Source organism: Talpa occidentalis, unplaced genomic scaffold (assembly GCF_014898055.3).
Source record: "Talpa occidentalis isolate TD23 unplaced genomic scaffold, MPIMG_talOcc4v2.1 talOcc4.7, whole genome shotgun sequence".
NCBI lineage: Eukaryota > Metazoa > Chordata > Mammalia > Eulipotyphla > Talpidae > Talpa > Talpa occidentalis.
The window spans coordinates 125,200,239-125,218,994 of record NW_023605083.1 but is presented as its reverse complement, the minus strand read 5'-3'; the positions used below and the strand labels follow the sequence as shown (position 1 = coordinate 125,218,994).

The 18,756-nt window shown below is 48.8% G+C and overlaps 1 protein-coding gene across 3 annotated transcripts in view; it reads left to right on the top strand.

Annotated features, from left to right (window-relative positions):
* The first annotated feature begins 9,811 nt into the window (after positions 1–9,811).
* Positions 9,812–18,756, top strand: part of TEX2 (testis expressed 2) — a 98,983-nt gene continuing 90,038 nt past the window's right edge. For 2 of the 3 annotated variants that reach the window (XM_037494481.2, XM_054688911.1), the window contains exon 1: positions 9,812–9,869. The gene's annotated coding sequence lies outside the window, so the exon portion shown is untranslated. Of the gene's footprint in view, positions 9,870–10,233; positions 10,264–18,756 lie in introns of those variants that run through there. The other variant, XM_054688910.1, reaches the window with a different exon arrangement.

The following is an 18,756-nucleotide window of genomic DNA, read 5'->3' as shown; positions in this document are numbered from 1 at the left end:
CCATGAAGTGGAGCTGTCAGTGCCCTTCTGAGGCCAGGGCTCAGAGGTCCCTGAGGATCACTTCTATTGCATTCTATTGCCCAAAACTAGTCACGGGATGTATTAGTTACCTACAGCAGCATAACAAAAAAATCCCCTCAGTGGTGGCTTCAATGATGTGATCTCTCAGTTTCGGTGCAGATACTGGAACAGTTTTGCTGGGCAGTTTTGGGGCATCTTGTGAGATTGCAGTGGAAATGTTTTCTAGAGCTGCACTCATCTGAAGGCTTGACCTGGCCTGGGGGACCAGTCTCTAAGGTGGTTCACTCACAGAGGTGGCAGGAGGACTCAGTTCTGTGTTGCATGTCCTCACCACATGCTGGCTGGAGGCCCCCAGAGTGAGTGACACCAGGGACCAAAGTAGCCTCAGAAGTCAGATGTCATCCTCTGTACTCACTCCTCACACAGACCAGGTCCAATTCATGGCAGGAGAGGACAAGGATGTGAGGATCCTGGGACCACCTGGAGGCTGGCTACCACTCAGGCCTCCCGTAGGTATCAAGAGGTAGGGAAATAAACTCCATCTCTGGGTGAGGGGATGGCTGTGACTCTGAGGCATCTTTAATCCACCAGAGCCAGGGGCTGGGAACTTAGCACAGGACCAATCAGAAGGGGGTTTCTGCTCATGGAGTTTACAGTCTAGAGGACCACACAGAAAACTCGAAGAGAATGGATGTGACTCTCATTTCATTATACAGATGACAAACCCTAAGCCCATAAAAGGTAAATAAATGCCCAAAGTCATACAGTGAATAGTAGCAGAACTGAGATTAATAGTTAGACCCTTTGACTCTGTCCTTTCCCTTAGCCTATATTGCTGCTCGTTGTGTTGCAATGTTAAATTTTAAATAAGGACATCGTACATAATGAAAAATAACAGACAGATGAAGGATGCTTTTAAAAATAGTGGAAGGGAAGCAAACAAAATGTTGACCATTATTAATAGATGGTAAGAAAATGAGTTTTTTTCCTTCCATGTTTGTGTTTTTTTTTTTTTTTAAGATTTATTTTTATTAATTTATGCACATGAGAATTGTGGTATAGGCCAGAGGTGTGGGGGTGAGAGGACTCACCAGAGACAGAGTGGGGAGCAGAACAGGCAGATGGACTGAAACACACTGCTGAGGGGAGCAGCAGGCGAGACAGGAGAGGTCTGAGGCACCATGTGGGTCACTTCCCTGGCCGGGGATTGAACTCTTGCTGCAGTGGCTGCGGATTGCTTCACAGCGCTGCAACTTAACCCCTTGTGCCACCAGGGAGGCCCTCACTTCTGTTTTTGAGGTTTAAGCATTTCATCCCATTCTCTCCCCAAAAGTATTAATCTCCACGGTCAGTGATTTTTCCCAAACTGAAAAACAGCAGCTTCCATTACTTGGCCACCTAGTACATAAAAACGCTATGCCAGGCATTTTACACATACACTTCATCTTTCCCATAACCTATGAAATTGATATCTCTGATTTACAAAAGAGGAAACTGTGGCCCAGGAGAGTCAATAACTTCTCCGAGGTTATATGACTCAAAAATTATGAAATGAAACCAGAACCCAGGCCCAAGTGACTCTAAAACCTCCATTCTGATGCTGCTTTTCTAAAAAAAAAAAAAAAATGGTAAAACAATGTTCAAAGACATTTTAAATCTTCCATCTTCCAGCCTAATTTAGGGTTATTTCAGATCCCTCTTTTTGAAAATGGTCTTGGTATCAGGACCCTTTTAGGTACCACTTGAGGCTTCCAGCCACTGCCGTCCTGGCCAGCCTATGAATACTCATGCCAGCTCCATTTCTTGCATCAGGTCCTCCGTGGGCACCTCTCCAGCCTCCCTGCTCGTTGTCCACACCCACTCGGTGTTGGCCAGGCCCATTCATCCTGGGAGTAAGACTCATGCCTCTGCAGAGCCTTTTGCCATTGGGGGCAGAAACCAATGGACAAATGCTTTCCCCTCCCCACACCACCCCAGATAGTGGGTCCTGAGTTCCCCCAGGCTCTAGGGTTCCCCTAAGCATCCCAGGTTCTCCACATCAAGCAGACAGGAAGGTGGCCACACCACAAAGACACATTCAAACTCCTCTCCCCTCAACCTGGCTTTGGTCCCTGAGCATCTCTCAGAGATGTCCCTGGGCTCACACTCCTGCCAAATGGAATCACCTGTGAGTTTTTGTCTCAAGTGCTGCTTTTTGGGGAGCGCTGGCCAAACATTCAAATATTTTCTTTGTCTAAACTCTCACCAGAGGTAGGTCACAGAGATACTGAGGAGAGCGGCGCGTAGAAATGGCAAGGGCTAGAATTCTGTTTCCATTTACAATTCTGTTTAAGCATCTGGTTGAGAGCTGACATTTCCCACTTGCTTCCAGCTACTCTGTATCCGGGTATATAAATCTCCTTTTCAAGATTAAAAAATGAAGCAAACACAACCTTCCCCCAGGTCTAGGTGGATGTGTGTGTTGTTAGATGGCCAGCTGAGCCTTCCCTCCTATTACTGGAGGGGCAGGGACCCTTGCTGCACTGCTCACCCTCCACCCCTGGATTCCAGGCCAGCTGGAGATTGAATTCCCCGTGCTGGAGCAGAGCAAAGGGATTTGTCCTTGGAAGGCAGCAAGGATGGCGAGTGAAGTCAAGGTTGCAGGGAAAGAGGGGAGCATCAGCTGTGGCGGCGTTCATTCTGTGTGGCACATCCAAAGGCCCTTGAGAGGCAAGGCACAGAGAAATTTCTCTCCCCCTAGAAATTCCATTCCGGCTTTGCACCATAGCAATTAGAAGTCACTGTCCCCCTGACCCCCCATTGGCCCTCAAATGACAGAGCTTTGAGGCATTTATATTTAATAACTCAGGTCTCATGTGCTAATGAGCAAAGTAAATAATTGACATCACCTGCTGTCTGTTGCTCCATGGTGGCTGGGAATTCTCCACGGGTGCATCTGCTCACTGGCTGAGGCATCTCGCAAGCCCCTGAAGGCTCCCCTCAAGTAATGCTTCCCACAGAGACTCCTGTGTTGGCGGTGGCGGGGCGCCATCTGATTAGGGCTCTTTTCCAGCCCTTATCCCAGGGAGTCACCCAGGTGATGGTGCTGAGAGAACAGACATTGTTAGAGGTTGCCCAGTCTCTGGTCATCTCCACAAGGAGCAAGGGCCAGGGAGAGCCCAGGAGTGGAACATCTTCAGGAACTCCAGTTCTCTTTTTCTTTTTTTTTTTTGTGGGACCCTTGCCATTGGCCCTGGGGAACGAACCAGCGCTGCAGAGGCTGCGGGCAGCCTTACAGCCCAGCACTCAACTGCTGTGCCACCAGAGCAGACCCAAGAACTCCAGTTCTCTGACCGCACCTGACCCTAGCATCACTTAGGATGGTTCTGTGAAGCCCTTGTCCCTTCCACCCCACTCTGAACAAACATGTTATCTGGTTCTCTTCTCCTCCCCCCATGTATTTTCTCACATTTGTCTCCTCCTCCTTGAATTTCCTATCTCCATCTACCACACCACCTGCGACCATCCTCAACCCTCTGTTGTCAGTATCCCAAAATGGTATCCCCTATTTCTGATCCTATAAACTGCTGACTAGATTCTCCACACCTGGGCCCCAATGCTGAGTCCTGGACAACCATCTGATCAGCTCAGCAGTCCTGGGGTCCCCGCAAATGCATGGGCCCTCAGGGCTGCCCAGAATTCTCCCTCTCAGTCTAAAAGCTTCCTCTGTCATTGTCAGTGGCTTTTCTCTTAAAGCCCCTGGTTATCACCTCCCTGCACATGCTCAAGAGGTGACTTTTCTTCTTACAATAAGGCTAAGAAAACACAGGCAGGGATTTCCTCTACTTCCTGCCCTCCACCTATGAATAATCCATACCCACAGCCATTCTTGCTCACATCAGTTTAGAGCAGTGCAAGGGACACTCTCTTCCTGCCCACAGAAACTCCCCATCCCGGAGGCCCTCCTGGTCCTATGGGCCTATGAGTCCCCTCCTGCCCCTCCCATTCTCTTAGCATTTCTGCTCAGCCCAGCTCAGCAAAGGAGCCTCTGCATTTCTGGCTCCACCTACCCTGCTTTGTCAGTGACCCTGTTGCGGAGCAGTGACATCCTTTTCCCCCTAACAACCCCACTAATCTTTTTTTTTTTTTTTTTAAGATTTATGCATATACGAATTGGGGTGTAGGCAAGAGGTGTGGGGGGTGAGAGTATTCACCAGAGATAGGAGAGGTCTGCTGCACCATGTGGGTCAGCTCCTTGGCCAGGGATTGAACTCATGCTGCACTGGCTGGCAATAGCTTAATAGTGCTGTGACTTTAGCCGCTGCACCAGGAGGGCGGTCCTGACTCCACTAATCTAATTTCTAAATGAAATGGCCCCTTCTCAGCCCTCTAACTTGATCTTTTGATACCATTCCCTCCTCCAATCTCTCTTCCTTTGGTTTGGGTAACATTCTCATTTGGATGTTAGTCACTTTTCTGGTTTCTCTTAATGGCCTTCATCTGGCCACCCTAAAACCTTATTGGGGTCCCCCAGAAGTTCTACCTGCTATTCTGTGCCCTAGAGCTCCTAGCTTACCTTTGTGGATGCCTATAATAGTCTGACAACTTGTCAGACTAGATCTGGTGCCAACTGCTAGATCTGGTGCCAAGTCCACCTTCTTCCTTACACCTTTCTGTGTTACTAGTATATTCATCTCCATTCCCAGTGCTCAGCACACCCCCTGGCACACCCGAGCCCTCCATAATCGCTCATTAATAGTGCAGCACATGGATCCTTGACCTTTTTTACATGGTCTACAAGTGGATCAACTTTTGTGTGTGTGTGTGCTTCTTAACCATTTCTCCCTCTAAAAATGCAATGTACTGTCAAAAAATGCAATTAAAAATCTTAGAGCACTTTTTTGTTTGTTTAGAGAAAATAGGGATTGTCTTGAATGACTATAATTGGGAATAATTCAGGTATGCCAGTACCTATGGAGGCTTCGGATGAAGCCTGGATTGTGAGAGAGACTGGGGTGGGGAATAGATGCTGGAATAGTGACTTGGGCCAGAGTTAAAAACTTTTGTTCACTTTTTACATGCTGTAGCTCTATAACAGCTATTTCGTGAGTTCAAACTACATATATTTGTTACTAGGCAGGGTGAGGGGCACCTCAGCACCCCCAAACCTGCCTGCTCTAAGTAGATTTTACCATCTACCACATCAAGACAAAACATACTCCAGTGTGTAAGACCTTTAATGGAAAGGAACTTTAATATATAATTAGTGTGCAACAAAGACAAGAAAAAGAATAAAGTTTTTAAATTAAGCACCCAAAGTTACCCATTCCCTCATGGGCAAACACCCAAACAGCCAAACAGGGTTGTTCCAAAGCAGGACTGCTAAGGCCCAAAAGTTTGCCTCAAGTCTAGTTTTTTAGTATATGTGCTGCCGAAGCGAGCACAGTTTGCCTCAAGTCTAAAGCACCTTCTGGTGGGGGCCCATAGGAAAGGCTCAGAAATGGCCAGACAAGTCTGGAAGGAAAAAAACAAAACCAAAATCAAGTCAAAAACTGCCATTGTTGGGCCTCCCTGGTGGCGCAAGGGGTTAAGCACCGCACTATGAAGCAATCTGCAGCCTCTGCAGCATGAGTTCCATCCCTAGCCGGCCAGGGAAAAACCCACATGGTGCAGCAGACCTCTCCTGCCTTGTCCGCTGCTCCCCTCAGCAGTGTATTTCAGTCAGTCTGCCTGTTCTGTTCCCCACTCTCTCTGGTGGATCCCCTCACCCCCCCCCACATCTCTGTCCTGTACCCCAGCTCTTGTATGTATAAATAAATAAAAAGTTGTCCTGTACCCCAGCTCTTGTATGCATAAATAAAATCTTAAAAAACAAAAAGCTGCCATTGTTAAGCTCCCCATGGGTCTCTCACCCACATCTGTTCCAATTGTCTTTGTCCATGTTCCCCAAGTCCCTGGTACAAGTCTGGGGCCATGAAGCAAGTGTAACAGCGTGGTCCCCAGGAAAAGGGGAAATTCCAGGTTCCCTGCCCTACCCCAGGAGAGTGAAGCTGAGTAGAATGAAGAAGAAGCAGGGAGCTAGGGAGACCAAGGACGGAGGGAAGCAGGATGGAGAGCAATGAGGAGACCTGGAGGAGGCACATGGAGCCTAGAGACACGTGAAGAAACTGCGCTTGCCTTTTGGTCCTGGACTGGGTGACACAGATGTGGGTGAGAGACCTGGGGGGAGGTTAACAATGGCAGCTTTTATCTTGGTTTTGATTTTGCTCTTTTCTTCCCAAACTTGTCTGATTGTTTCTGACTCTTTGGATCCCCTCCTGTAGGTGCTTTAGACTTGTGGCAGCTCTCTAGCCTTGCTCTGGGCCAATCCCATTGGGGTGGACTTTTACCCACGAGAGGATGGGTAACTTTGGGTGCTTGATTTAGAAACAATATTGTCTTTTCTGTATTGCTTACTAATTGTATTAAAGTTCCTTTCCATTAAAGGTCTTATATGTTTTGTCTTGATGCGGCACATGGCAGAACCTATTTACAGTGGGCAGGTTTGGGGGATCTGGGGTGCCCCCTCCCTGCCCTAGAACACAAGCACAGCTTCTTCATGTGCCTCTCTGCTCCACATGCCTCTTCCAGGTCTCCTTCTGGCTCTCCATCCTTCTTCCCTTCTCCCAATCTCCCCTCCACCTGCCCCTCCTTCCTGCTCAGCTCCACCCTTCCTTGGGGCGAGGAAACTGAACCTTCCCTTTCCCTGGGGACCACCCTGTTACACATTCACAAACTTTTTTTTTTTAAATAATAAATTTTATTTTTATATTCCCCATACAATTGCAGCCCCCCCATTCTGACCACAAACGTTTTTTGATTAAATTTGCATGCCAGCAAGTCAGGTTAGAATCTATTATCATTCCCATTGTATAGATGAGCAATCTGAGGCTCAAAGAGCTTTAATGACGTAAGGTTTTCACGGTCAAGCAGATGGAAAGTTAGTGCAATGGGACTTCGATTCCAAGGCAGTGCTCCTGTGTTCTGTCTTTTGGTGAAGATTAATGTTATTTGCTTCATTTGCCTTTTGAATTGATGCATCCTGTTTCCGGCAGCAGTCAGGAGGACTGGTCCTCAGGGTCAAGAATGCTGGCTCTTTTTAACTGTTTCTTCTGATTTTGGAGACATCCAATCATATCTACCACACAGGGTCACTGGAAGGTTTCAGTGAATGAATATGGGCAGAGACCTTGACACAGTATTTGGTACAGAGTAACCACTTAGTAGTATGAATATTTTAGTGGTATTATATGTTTATTTATTGATCAAAGCATCCAAAATCCTTCACTTTTCAAAAAAAAAAAAAAAGAGCTCCTTCAGGTCCTCCTGGATCTTATTGGTTTGAGGTAGATGGATAAAGTATTAATTCATGTCATATTGTTATAGGACAGGGAGAGGGGCAGCCCAAAACCCCGCAAACCTGCCTATTCTAAATGGGTTCTGCCATCCGCCGCATCAACACAAAACATATGAGACTTTAATGGGAAGGAACTTTAATTAAACTAGGAAACAACACAGGTAAGGCAAAAAGTCTAGTTTCTAAATGAAGCACCCAAAGTTACCCATCCCCTCGTGGGTAAAAGTCCATCCATATGGGACTGGCCCAGAGCAAGGCCCCAAAGCCTGCCACAAGTCTAAAGCATCTTCCAGTGGGGACCCACAGAAAAGGGTCACAAACAACCAGACAAGCCCGGAAGGAAAAGAGCAAAATCAACATCCAGATAAAAGCTGCCATTGTCACCTCCCCACGGGTCTCACCCACATCTGTGTCACCCAGTCCACGACCAAAAGACAAGCGCAGTTTCTTCACGTGTCTCTAGGCTCCATGCGCCTCCTCCAGGTCTCCTTGCTCCATCCTGCTTCCTTCCTCAGTCTCTTCTGCAGCTTCTCCTCTTCCTGCTCAGCTCCACCCTCCCTTGGGTGGGGCAGGGAACATGGAACCTCCCCCTTTCCTGGGGACCACTCTGTTACAATATTATGTAGGTCTTGGCGTGCACAAGGAGGGAGATGGCTCAGAGAGGCACACTGCCGGCTTCCAAGGACTCTTGTCTGGCACTCTTGCTGTGGTGCAGCTTCAGAGCCCCCCACCCCAACCCCTACCCCAGGTGGGGTTCATAAATATGGTGAAGAGCTTTGGGCTCTTTCCGCTACAGATAACTGCCCTTCTGGCATATTTCCAGATAACTGCAACTGTAGCCCTCTCCTGTTGAGACACAACTTCCTTTCCTCTGGGGAAGGCCAAGGAGAGGCCAGTAGAGCTCCCAGGAGGTGATGTCGGCACCCCAGGGACTTTACGCTGATGAGGCAGCACCCTTCATATATCACAGCATTAAAGGGGTTGCTCTCTGGAGGCTACTCCTACATAGAAGGGCTCCAGTGGAAGGGAACTGACCTTCAAGTTCAAGGGCCATGGCTTCTGTGTTATTGTGTCTACAAGGCAAAAAGGGGAGAGGAATGTGGCTGGGAGTTTGGGCGTTGCTTGATGGCTTTGGAACAAAGCAAGTCACCCTCCCAGGGTTATGACTGAGCCTGGTGATATTAATGAGGAAGGGTGTGTTTGCCATTAAGCTATGTAAGCATTGTGCAGACCCGGAGAACTAGACTGCCTTGTTGCTTCATCCAGGCCCGGTGCTCTCCAAACTCAGCTGCTAGCCTGACCTATTTAGGGAACTAGAAAGTCTCCCAACCATATTATTGATTTTGAGAATTAAAAAAAAAAAAAGTCGTAATGTTGGCAGTTGAACTAAAATTCCAATACTAGGACAGTCTCCAAATATGCTCCTGAATGTGGCTCTTGTGCAATCAGCATCGGAATCACCTAGGGGGAGAGTTGAAAATGCATATTTTCCCCTGCTCCTCCCCAGACATAGGGAATTATCGGCTCTAACTAACCGTGTTATAATTCTCCAGGGAGATCTGACGCTGAAGTTGGAAACCAGTGATGGAGAAGGCGCTCGGGTAGGGCAGTGGGGGTGAGCAGAGGGAACTCTCCGCGGGTGCTAGTGCTTCCGCCTGACGCCTCAGCTTCACAGATGATGAAAGTAAAAGGGGCCTCGGCAGGAAGCTCATCCTCCCGAGAACAAGCCTCTCGAAGGCACAAAACCTCGGGGACCTCAGCTGCTGCGTCTCTAAAATGAGTCGTTTACACAAGTGAGTGCCAACTCTTGAGAACTAGCAACAGTCTGCTCGGGTCAGAAGGGGAAGCACCTCCTGAGGGAAGCTGGGAACGTGTCTTTTTAAGCCAATTTCTGGGTCTGGACGGGGCCAGAAGCGTCTGCTAGCCCCTCTCAAACCCAGAATTTGGGGGCACTTGCCCTGCCCAGGAGACTGGTTCTCCTAGTTTCCATTTATCACCGACAGTAGCACATTCTGTCTCCACTTGTTGCCGGGGTGCAGGGAAGAGGAAATTAATACGTGCCAAACGCTGGCGAAAGCGCAGCACCCGGGTTGCAACAGAAGAGAAACTCCGCGCCCCCAGACTCCCGCAGAGAACCCCGCCTCCGCCCCCTGCCCAGTCGGGTGGGCGGCGGGCCCTTTAACAGGCCTGACCAATCGCCCGCCCATTTCCACGGCCGCTCCTCGGCGGGTCGGGGCTGGATTGGCAGGGCCTGGCGTGCGCCGGCCCCGCCCCTGCCGCCCTCTGGTTGGTGGCGGCGGCGCGGGCCGCGGCGGGGCGGGGCGGCCGGCGGGGCGGGGCGGCCGGTGCCCGGGGGCGGGCGGCGGCGGGACGGCGGCGGGCGCCCGAGCCGGAGCGGGAGCGGGAGCCGGGGCCGCGGCGGCTGCGGAGCGCGGACGCCGGCGCAGTACGATGAGGCAGCCGGCGGGCCGGGGTGAGCGCGCCGCGCCCGGCGGCCGGCGGGGGCGCCGCGGGGAAGGCCCGGCGGGGCCGCCGCGACCCCGCGGGGTGCGGGTCCGGGTCCGGGTCCGGCCGGCGGCGGTTGGCGCGGCGGGCGCGGGGTCGGGCCTCGGGGCCCCGCCCCGCGGCGAGGCCCGAGCGTGGACGGGGCGCCCGCCCCCCTCGACGCCCCCGGGCGCCCCCGCGAGCCCTCGGGGCGGCGGGGGGCAGTTGGGGCTCGCGCGGCCGGAGGTGCCCGCGGCGGTCCCCGCGCCGGGCTGCGGGCTGCGGGCTCCGGCCGGGGGCCCCGTCCGCGCGCGAACTGGAGGAAAACAACTGGCGCCCCTGGAATGGGCCCCGGCCCCGCCGCCCCCAGCCCGCGTCGCGAGGTGCCGGCAAGTGGGAGCCGCGGTTACTTTTGCGCGCGGCGGTCGGGGGCTGCCTGCGCCCCGGGGGGTTTCCTCCAACTCCTGAAGTCGGGGTGCCCCGGGGATGGCGGCGCGCCCGGACCCGGGGGAGCGGGAGGCGAACTGGTGACATTGAGCTGAGGCCTAAGCGCGGCCAGGGGCCGGGTCCCGGAGCGCGGCGCCGCAGGCCAGGTGCCGCCGCCGGGGCGCACGCGGGGGAAGGGGGGCCGGGGAAGGAGCGACGCGCCGAGTTCATTGGCACCGCGCGCCCTGCCCGGAACGCCAGGCTCAGGCCGTTGGAAATGGCTTTTTGGAAAACTTAGCCCCTCAGTGGGTTGATGGTTACTTAAAGCATCCGTTGTTATGGTTACAGGCATCCAGTGTGAGGGCAAAGTCTGTTTCCACCCTCGCTCTTTCACCAGAGCTGGGAAGTACTTTGTCACTACGGATGTGTAGACACTGCACGGGGAGGGATGCTTTTTTATTTATTTTATTTATTTTTTTTTGGCTTTTCGTTTTGTTTTATTTTATACATATTTTACATCGTTCTTGCTTTTGTGCAGTGCATGCTTTCTCCTCTCTGATGTAGTCCCCGTAAATTCCCACCAGCAATTCACCCCTGCACCATCACCATAGTCCCTTGGGTGAGAGCACATTCCCTCCCCTGTTTGATCCTTCTCATTCCCCCTCCCCTGCAGTGTCTCTGATTAATAATAGTTGCCTGTTAATGCCTTGTTTTTTAATTTATTATTTTTTTTCCTAGTCCCTTATTTGATTCCCCTACATTCTGCCTATAAGTGAAACCACCCATGTTTTTCTTTTTCTTTCTGACTTATTTCACTGAGCATACTCCCTGAAAGCATAATCTTTTGTGCATTTGGGTTGTTTCCATATCTTCTCTATTGAGAATAGTGCTGCAGTAAGCATAGGGGTGCAGGTATCCTTCTGAATTGATGTTTTTGTGTCCTTTGGGTAGATTCCTAGCAGTGGAATTGCTGGGTTATGTGGAAGCTCTGTTTTCAGTGGTTTGAGGAACCTCCAGACAGCTTTCCATAGTGGTTGGACCAGTTTGCACTCCCACCAGCAGTGTAGGAGAGTTCCTTTTTCTCCACATCCTGGCCAGCATTTGTTAGGGAGGGATATTTATGCAGAGTTGAAGGGAAAGCATGGGCCCCTTGAAGGCAAGGGTGGTGCCACATTATGTTTGAAGTCTCAGGTCTTGCCACCATGTCTGCTATGCACAAGAGTAGTTGAAAGGGACCCTCTTGCATGTCTTGATGATTGTCATCAAAGGATGCAAAGGAATCCTTTCAGGGGCAAGGTGTAAGCTGGAATGGAAGCAGTTGTGACTTTTATTTGGAAACTGTAAGGCAAAATGAAGGGGCAAGTGATGCTTGAACTCTGGCCTAGGGAGAGTTTGAGGGGTCTAGGTTTGTGGGTTTAGAGTTGAGGGCACAGTGAAGTTTACCTCAGGGGGTATTGAACAGTGAATCTGCCATTTCTGTTAGTTCTTACCCAGCCCTTAAGCTATTTCAGTATTCTCTTAAATACTTAAAAAATTGGTCCTTGGTCTAAATTTACAGAAAACAATCCAGCCTTCAGACGAGATGGAGATAGAGGGGGATTTTTGCCATACAGTTTCTTTCACACAGACCTCTTTCTGGGAGCAACAGTGAAGGGTTGAAGTGGGGGGGGGCGGGCAGCTTGTGGAAAACTCTGGGTGCACTCAGCTTGTCTTTACATGTACCTCCAGGAACAGGTGCTGTGCTTGGGAGGAGGGAGACTGTTTTAACAAACTGATTCACATCAGAAGGTGGTGGTCATTGAGGCAACTGGTAACCCAACGGCTGGGACAGATGAGGGAAGAGGGTAGTTGCAGGGGTTTGTTTGGCTGAGTGTGCTGGGCTTTGTTGGAGGTTTGAGGAGGGAGTAGAGTGTCAAGATGTGAGTGAATTAGAGACGCAGGGGACACCAGTCTTACTGTGGGTTATCAGACGTTTTTCGATTGCATCTGGAGAAGAAGCAGGCAAGATTGGGCTTTTCATAATGGATAGGATATTCTGGAGTTTGGGTCAAAAAGAAATTGCACAGAGTCAAAAAATAGTCAGTCAGGTAATTTTTATTCAGAGTAGGCTGTGTGCCAGAAACTGGGTAGCATCGTGGCTATATGGTGAAGGGGGTAAGAGGGGTGGACAGCTTGTTTCTGGGAGTCTTGTGACGCGCCTTCCCTCCAGTCCACAGTGCTCACCTCCTGAGGATTTTTGACGTTTTTGAGAAAGAAAGGGAAGAAATGCACAGAATATTAGTTAACGTAAAGACAGAACAGAGCAATGGGACAGTCTTCTGCCGCAGATTACCTTTGGTAGCAAATGGAGTCTTCAAAGACTGGTTTTCTGTGTCAGGCTTGGTATAAAACTATCATCATCCCCATATCTGTTGACCAGTGTCTCTCTCTCTCTCTCTCTTTTTTAATCATTTTAGGTTCTTTTTTTTCCCCCCGCCCCCATCAATTCATTTATTCAAAAGTTTGGAAGCTCATGAAACATAGTCCCGTCTTCCTGGTGCTTCCAGGTTATTTTCTTTGCTTGAGTTCCCCTCAGGGCCCACTTTAACCTGTCTGATCCTTATTCTCACTTGAATGTATCCCTTGGAAATTGTTGAGGTCTCAGGGAATGTTTGTTCTTTGATTTTTTCAAAAATAAAGATTTATCTTATTTATGCATACAAGAGCTGGTGTATAGGCCAAAGGTGCAGGGCGGTGAGGGGTGTGGGGTTGAAGTGAGAGGACTCACCATAGATAAAGTGGGGAGTAGAACAGGAAGATCTACTGGGATGCACTGCTGAGGGGAGCAGCCGGCGAGGCAGGAGAGGTCTGCTGCACCATGTGGATCAGCTCCCAGGCTGGGATTGAACTCATGCTGCAGTGGCTGCCAGTAGCTTTATAGTGCTGAGACTTAACCGCTTGCGCCACCAGGGCGGCCCTGTTCTTTGATTTTATTCCAAGATAGAAGAAGGCTAATGTGGAAAAAGAGCATTTGTTGAATTCCACCTCTGCCAAGTACTACCTTTTCCCTTGCACACATGTCCTCTCCAGAGTGGTCCATACCTCACCCAGGGGCAGGAGCTGGTTAGAGGATAAAGTAAAAATTTTAATCTAGGGCCTCCCCGGTGGCGCAGTGGTTGAGCGCTGGGTTGCGAAGCTGCCCGCGGCCTCTGCGGCGCCGGTTCGATCCCCGGCTGCTCCCCGGTCACCGGAGGAGGGTCCCACATGGTGCGCAGAGCTCTCCTGCCGCCCACTGCTCCCCTCAGCAGTGTACTTCGGTCCTTCTGCCTGTTCTGCTCCCTGCTCTGGCTCTGGTGAATTCTCTCACCCTCCCGCGCTTCTGACTGTACCCAGTGCATGTATAAACAAACAAACTAAATAAATAAATAAATAAATAAAGCATGCCTCTATTTAAAAAAAAAAAAAAAAAAAATTTTAATCTAGGACTTTCTGATTATAAAACAAGCTTTTTCCATCATGCCATGTTGCTTTTCCCAGAAGAGTAGCAGTAGTTTGTTAGAGAATTTAGCACAGCACCGTCTTTGAACATGAAAAGGTCAGGTTCAAAGATATTCAGAGAATGGCCACAGTTAGTGTGCTCGTAGTGGAGTTGGGGGAGCACCTGGTGTCCTGTCTCTGCCCAGTGCCTTGGATGATCATGTGGCTGCTGGGAAATTGGCGTTTACTGCCTTGTGAAGGTGACCAGACTTAACGGTTCTTTCATCTTGGGCAAGTTATGTTCACTCTCCTTGCACCTCAGTTTCTTTACCTGTACAATGGGGCAGTGTCCACATTTCAGCAACACTGTTTCAAGACAGTACAGTTTGTCTCATCTTAACATTTCTGGAGAAACTTGTATCTTATAACCCTTGGGATCCTATTGTTATAGGAGACAATGACGTCCTTACTTTTGTACATACAATAACGGTGTGTCTTACATTATTAGGATCGATTTGATGAGCTGTGGTCGTTGTGAGGATTGCACGGTCTCGACTCTCTGGCACATAATAAGCACCCAGTAATTGTCGACACTGTTGACTGATAGAACATAAGGGTTAACTAGTATGTGGCTCTAGGATAAGCTGGGGAGCATCTTACAAGATTTGCCACTTGAAGCCCAGGCAGTTAGCAGTGATCTGTGGGCTGGAGGGACGTTTTTCCGCTCTGCCTGGAGCTCTGTCCTTTGGCTGACTCTCGTCCCCGTGAGAAGCATTAACTTCAGGAGCTAACGAGCCATGGACAGACAGCTCCCTGTGACCTGCCTATTCATTAAGGTCTTTGTCAACTTTAAATCCCAAGTTAAAAATAAATATCATTAAAAGAAGATTGGAAACCTACATGGATGTGAATACCCTTGCATGTGAATTTCAGAGCACCTCAAGATTATGTACAAGGTTACATACAAACTCCTTAAAATGTTCATCACATGGTGTGAAATGTCCGCGAGACACCGTCCATCAGAGAGATGCTCGGGGGTTCAGGAGCAGTCGGGTTTGATGGGTTGATGGTAGTCGGGGTGATGGAGAGGCCTGACTTCCCCTCCTGGGGCTTTCACTTCTTACCTTTATTTATTCTGTTATTATGTGTGTTGTTGGGCACATCATTGCACAACTCTGGGCCTCGAGGGTCTCATCTCAAAAGGAGGACTTCTCCACTTCCCCCCAAACAGGGCCATAGACGATGTGAGTTTATGAAACGAAGGGTCTGAGAAATTAGGTGGTTGAAAGGACATCGTTCGGGACTGCTCACGTCTCCTTTGACGTTTCTCATCATGCTTTTTGTGAAGCAGAAAACAACAGGCAGGTGATAACAGTATGAATAATATTATGTCATTTTGGGGAATGGCTGGGCACTGTTCCTTCTTTGCACCTAACATCACCTATGGGTGGTAGATTCTGGCATGTGGTAGCTGTCATTGTGCTGTAATATTGATGAGGAAAAAAGAGTCCCAGCTGATACTGAAGAAAATGACCTTGTTCAAGGAGCCGCTTTTGTTATATTTCACTTCACTTAACGTCTCAGTTTCCAAGGACCTCTCAGCACTCCAAATGAGGACTTACTGTAGAATTAGCAACTGTAGTTTCGAATGAGGAAACCGAGGGTCAGAGAAGTTAAGTAACTTGTCCAGAATCACACAGCAAGTACAGGGGCCTCTAGTTAGGACTAGAATTTGGGTCTATGTTGCTCCCCAGTACCAATTCTATGGTTGTTTTGGATGGGCCCTATTTTGTCTAGGCCTCTTCTCAAGCCATTCATCCTGGAAGGATTCCTTCAGCTTTGGGGTCACATGGCCTAGTCTTATATGCTGACACCTGTTTAAATGCTGAGTTCTTATTCATCTCGACATCTGCTGTGTTTTGGGAGAACATTGTTAAACCTAAAGAATAACCCCTATGGGAGCTGTAGAAGAAGAATCCTAGAAAGGTTTTTCTTTGATAAACAAACCATAGACCAGTCACTGTGAGCATGAGCAGGAGTGTTAAGAGTCCTTAGAAACTGTTGGGGTGGGAAGCCTGGTAGACTCCATTCTGATCAGGCAACCTTTGCTGTTGGGTTTGCTTGGAGTATTGGTTTTAAAAACCTTGCCCTAAGAAGATCATTGGAAGAAGATTATTGGAAGTAAGCAGCGGAGAGCATCCCTGGTTTATCCGAGCGGTTGAGAACACTGCACTGGCAGAGAGACCTCCTCAGTCGTAAGCTTATTTGGAATTTGAGAATCAGGCAACCCATGGATTGCCCCTGCAGGTAACCTTCCAGATGCACGAGTTGTATGCTGTAAGTTTCATTTCTTTTGTTACTTAAAGCTGACATAAGCCTCCCTGCTCTCATTTAATTTAAAATTTTTTAAAGATTTATTTTTTATTTATATAATAGGGTACAGGCCCGAGGCGAGGAAGGGTGAGAGGATTCTCCAGAGACAGAGCGGGGAGCAGAACAGGCAGACGGACCGAAAGCACTGCTGAGGGGAGCAGCGGGTGTGCAGGAGAGGTCTGCCTGTGGGTTGCTCCCTCCCTGGCTGGCTGGGAATCAAACCAGCACCGCAGAGGCTGCGGACAGCTTCACAGCGGTGCGCTCAACCCGCTGTGAAAATTCTTTCTTACACCTAATGCTGTCTTTGAAGCAGTGTTCCTAAAGATGGTTATATTTATCACTTGCAGCTTGAAAGAGAGCATTTAAAATGTTTACACTAAAAGTACTTACTGAATAATGGTTATCAGCCATTGGACAATATTTGAGTGTCAGAGTCACCCATTGTGATTGGCTTTGGAAATCTGATGGGGGGGAATATCTTTGCTCCCGCCTGCATTTGGCATATTATCTCGCTAGACAATAAGCTCGTCAACATTTGATAGGATGCCCTGTATATATTACGTTGTGAAATCTCCTTCCTCGGAAGGAAAAGAACCTGGTGATGAGGAAGAATAAAGAGAAGGAGCCAGCATCTGGGAGTGCTGGGAAGAGCTTTTTCAAGACAGGAAGCCACGTGGGAAAGTGGCTGTGGTGACAGGGCAGAGAGGAGTTGCGGATGGAAAGGGCAGCAGACGTGTCACGGGCTGAGTAGTGCAGTAGGCGGTGCAGAGCCAGGGCTTGAGGGGCCTTGGGAAGGGCAACCACTTGGGGCTTCAGTTTCCTACTTCCAGGTGGCTTGAGGGTCAAGCGAGCTTATATCTGGGGAGCCCGACTGGATGGGCCAGTGTGTGTTGGGCTGTGTGAACTGTACTGCACAATGTGTGTATTGGGCAGTTTGGGTAGGTGGAAAAGAAGGGAGAGCACCCACAATGGCTGAAAATCATGGTCCCGCCCCTCCCTACAAGGAATCATAGGGTTATTTTCAAACATTCCTAGCAAATGAAATTCACACAAGGTCCAAAGTATGAATTGACTAAGAAGCAGTGCTTTGTAGTGTAGACTGTGTTCCAGGTATAGCACGTACTTGTGAAATCGAAGAGAACAGAGTTCGCGTGTTGAAAGCCTCTGCGTGTTAAACTTTTGTGTAGTTTTTTAAAGGGGACATTCAAATTAAGCATGCAGTGACCCCAGGGTGCCTCTGTGGAGCTCTGGCCCAGCAAGGGGGCCACCCTTGTAAGTGGCCAGTGCAACTGAGAAACTGCGGTTTTAATTTGATCTGATTTTAATTAATTTTTGTTTATATGGCCCCATGTGGCCACGTTGGACAGTGTCACTCCAGAGGTTCTAAAACCGTCGATTCACATGATAGGCTAGAGTCTAGCACCAGCTAATTTGGACAACAAGATGAAAGAGCACAATTGAGAAATAGAGCCTCGACTCAGAACACTTGAGAGGAGTTTGATGGCCTGGAGGAAGGACCACGTGTTGGGGTTCATGGTCTTCCATAAGAGTGAGGTTTGGGCTCTCAAAAACCTTGACTTAGTGCTCTGATGGCTCCCAGGGCTGAGGATCTTTTGAAGAGGAGGGAATCTCTTGAGTGGACAATACATGTGCTTCTCTTGCCTTCTGGAATGTCTCTGAGAGGTAGAGAGAGTCTGAAGTGGCTCTTACAAAGCTTTCAGGAGGTGAGGGTGGGGGAGGACCTCCTACCCCTTGGGAGTTGTGCTCTCTGACAGGAGGATTTAGAGGCTTAGGGGACAGATGCTTAGGGCCTCTTTATCCCCAGCACATAGTAGATGCTTTGTAAATGTTTCAAAAATAGATGACAGGGCCTCCCCTGGTGGCGCAGCAGTTGAGCGCTGGGCTGCGAAGCTGCCTGCAGCCTCTGCAGTGCTGGTTCGATCCCGGCTGGCTGGCGAGGGTCCCACATTGCGCAGCAGACCTCTCCTGTTGTGCCCGCTGCTCCCCTCAGCAGTGTATTTCGTCAGTCTGCCTGTTCTGTTCCCCGCTCTGTCTCTGGTGAATTCTCTCACCCTCCCATGCTTCTGACTGTACCCAGTGCTTATATAAATAAATAAATAAAGCTTAAAAAAAAAAAAAAAGATGACAGCTTTCAGGAATGGATTTAAAAGTAAATTTAAAAGAAGGGATTTCAACATTAGAATTTATAAAGTTGAGTTTTTAATGATTATTTTAAAGGTTTATATAGTTTAGTATAAAAAAATATTTTGCATCTCAAAGTATCATTTTATATTATGGAAAGCAAAGTTTTGTGATTGGCTAATATTTGAATTGTAAGTTTTATATGCAGTTTACCCAAAATTTAAAAAATGCTGTCAGTACAACAGTATTTAACCTCTGTATTCCAGTTTGTATATACTTTGAAACTGTACTACATAACTGTTGTGTGCTTCTTATACAATGCGTCATATTGTTGTTTATGAAATTAAAGGACATTTGATAAAATTAAAAAAAAATAAAAGAAGGGATTTCAGTTTATCTAGAAATTCTGAAAAATCGGGTGCCAGGGATAGATTGCGTTACAGAGGTTTCCTGCAGCTGGTGTTTTTTGCCAGAGGTAA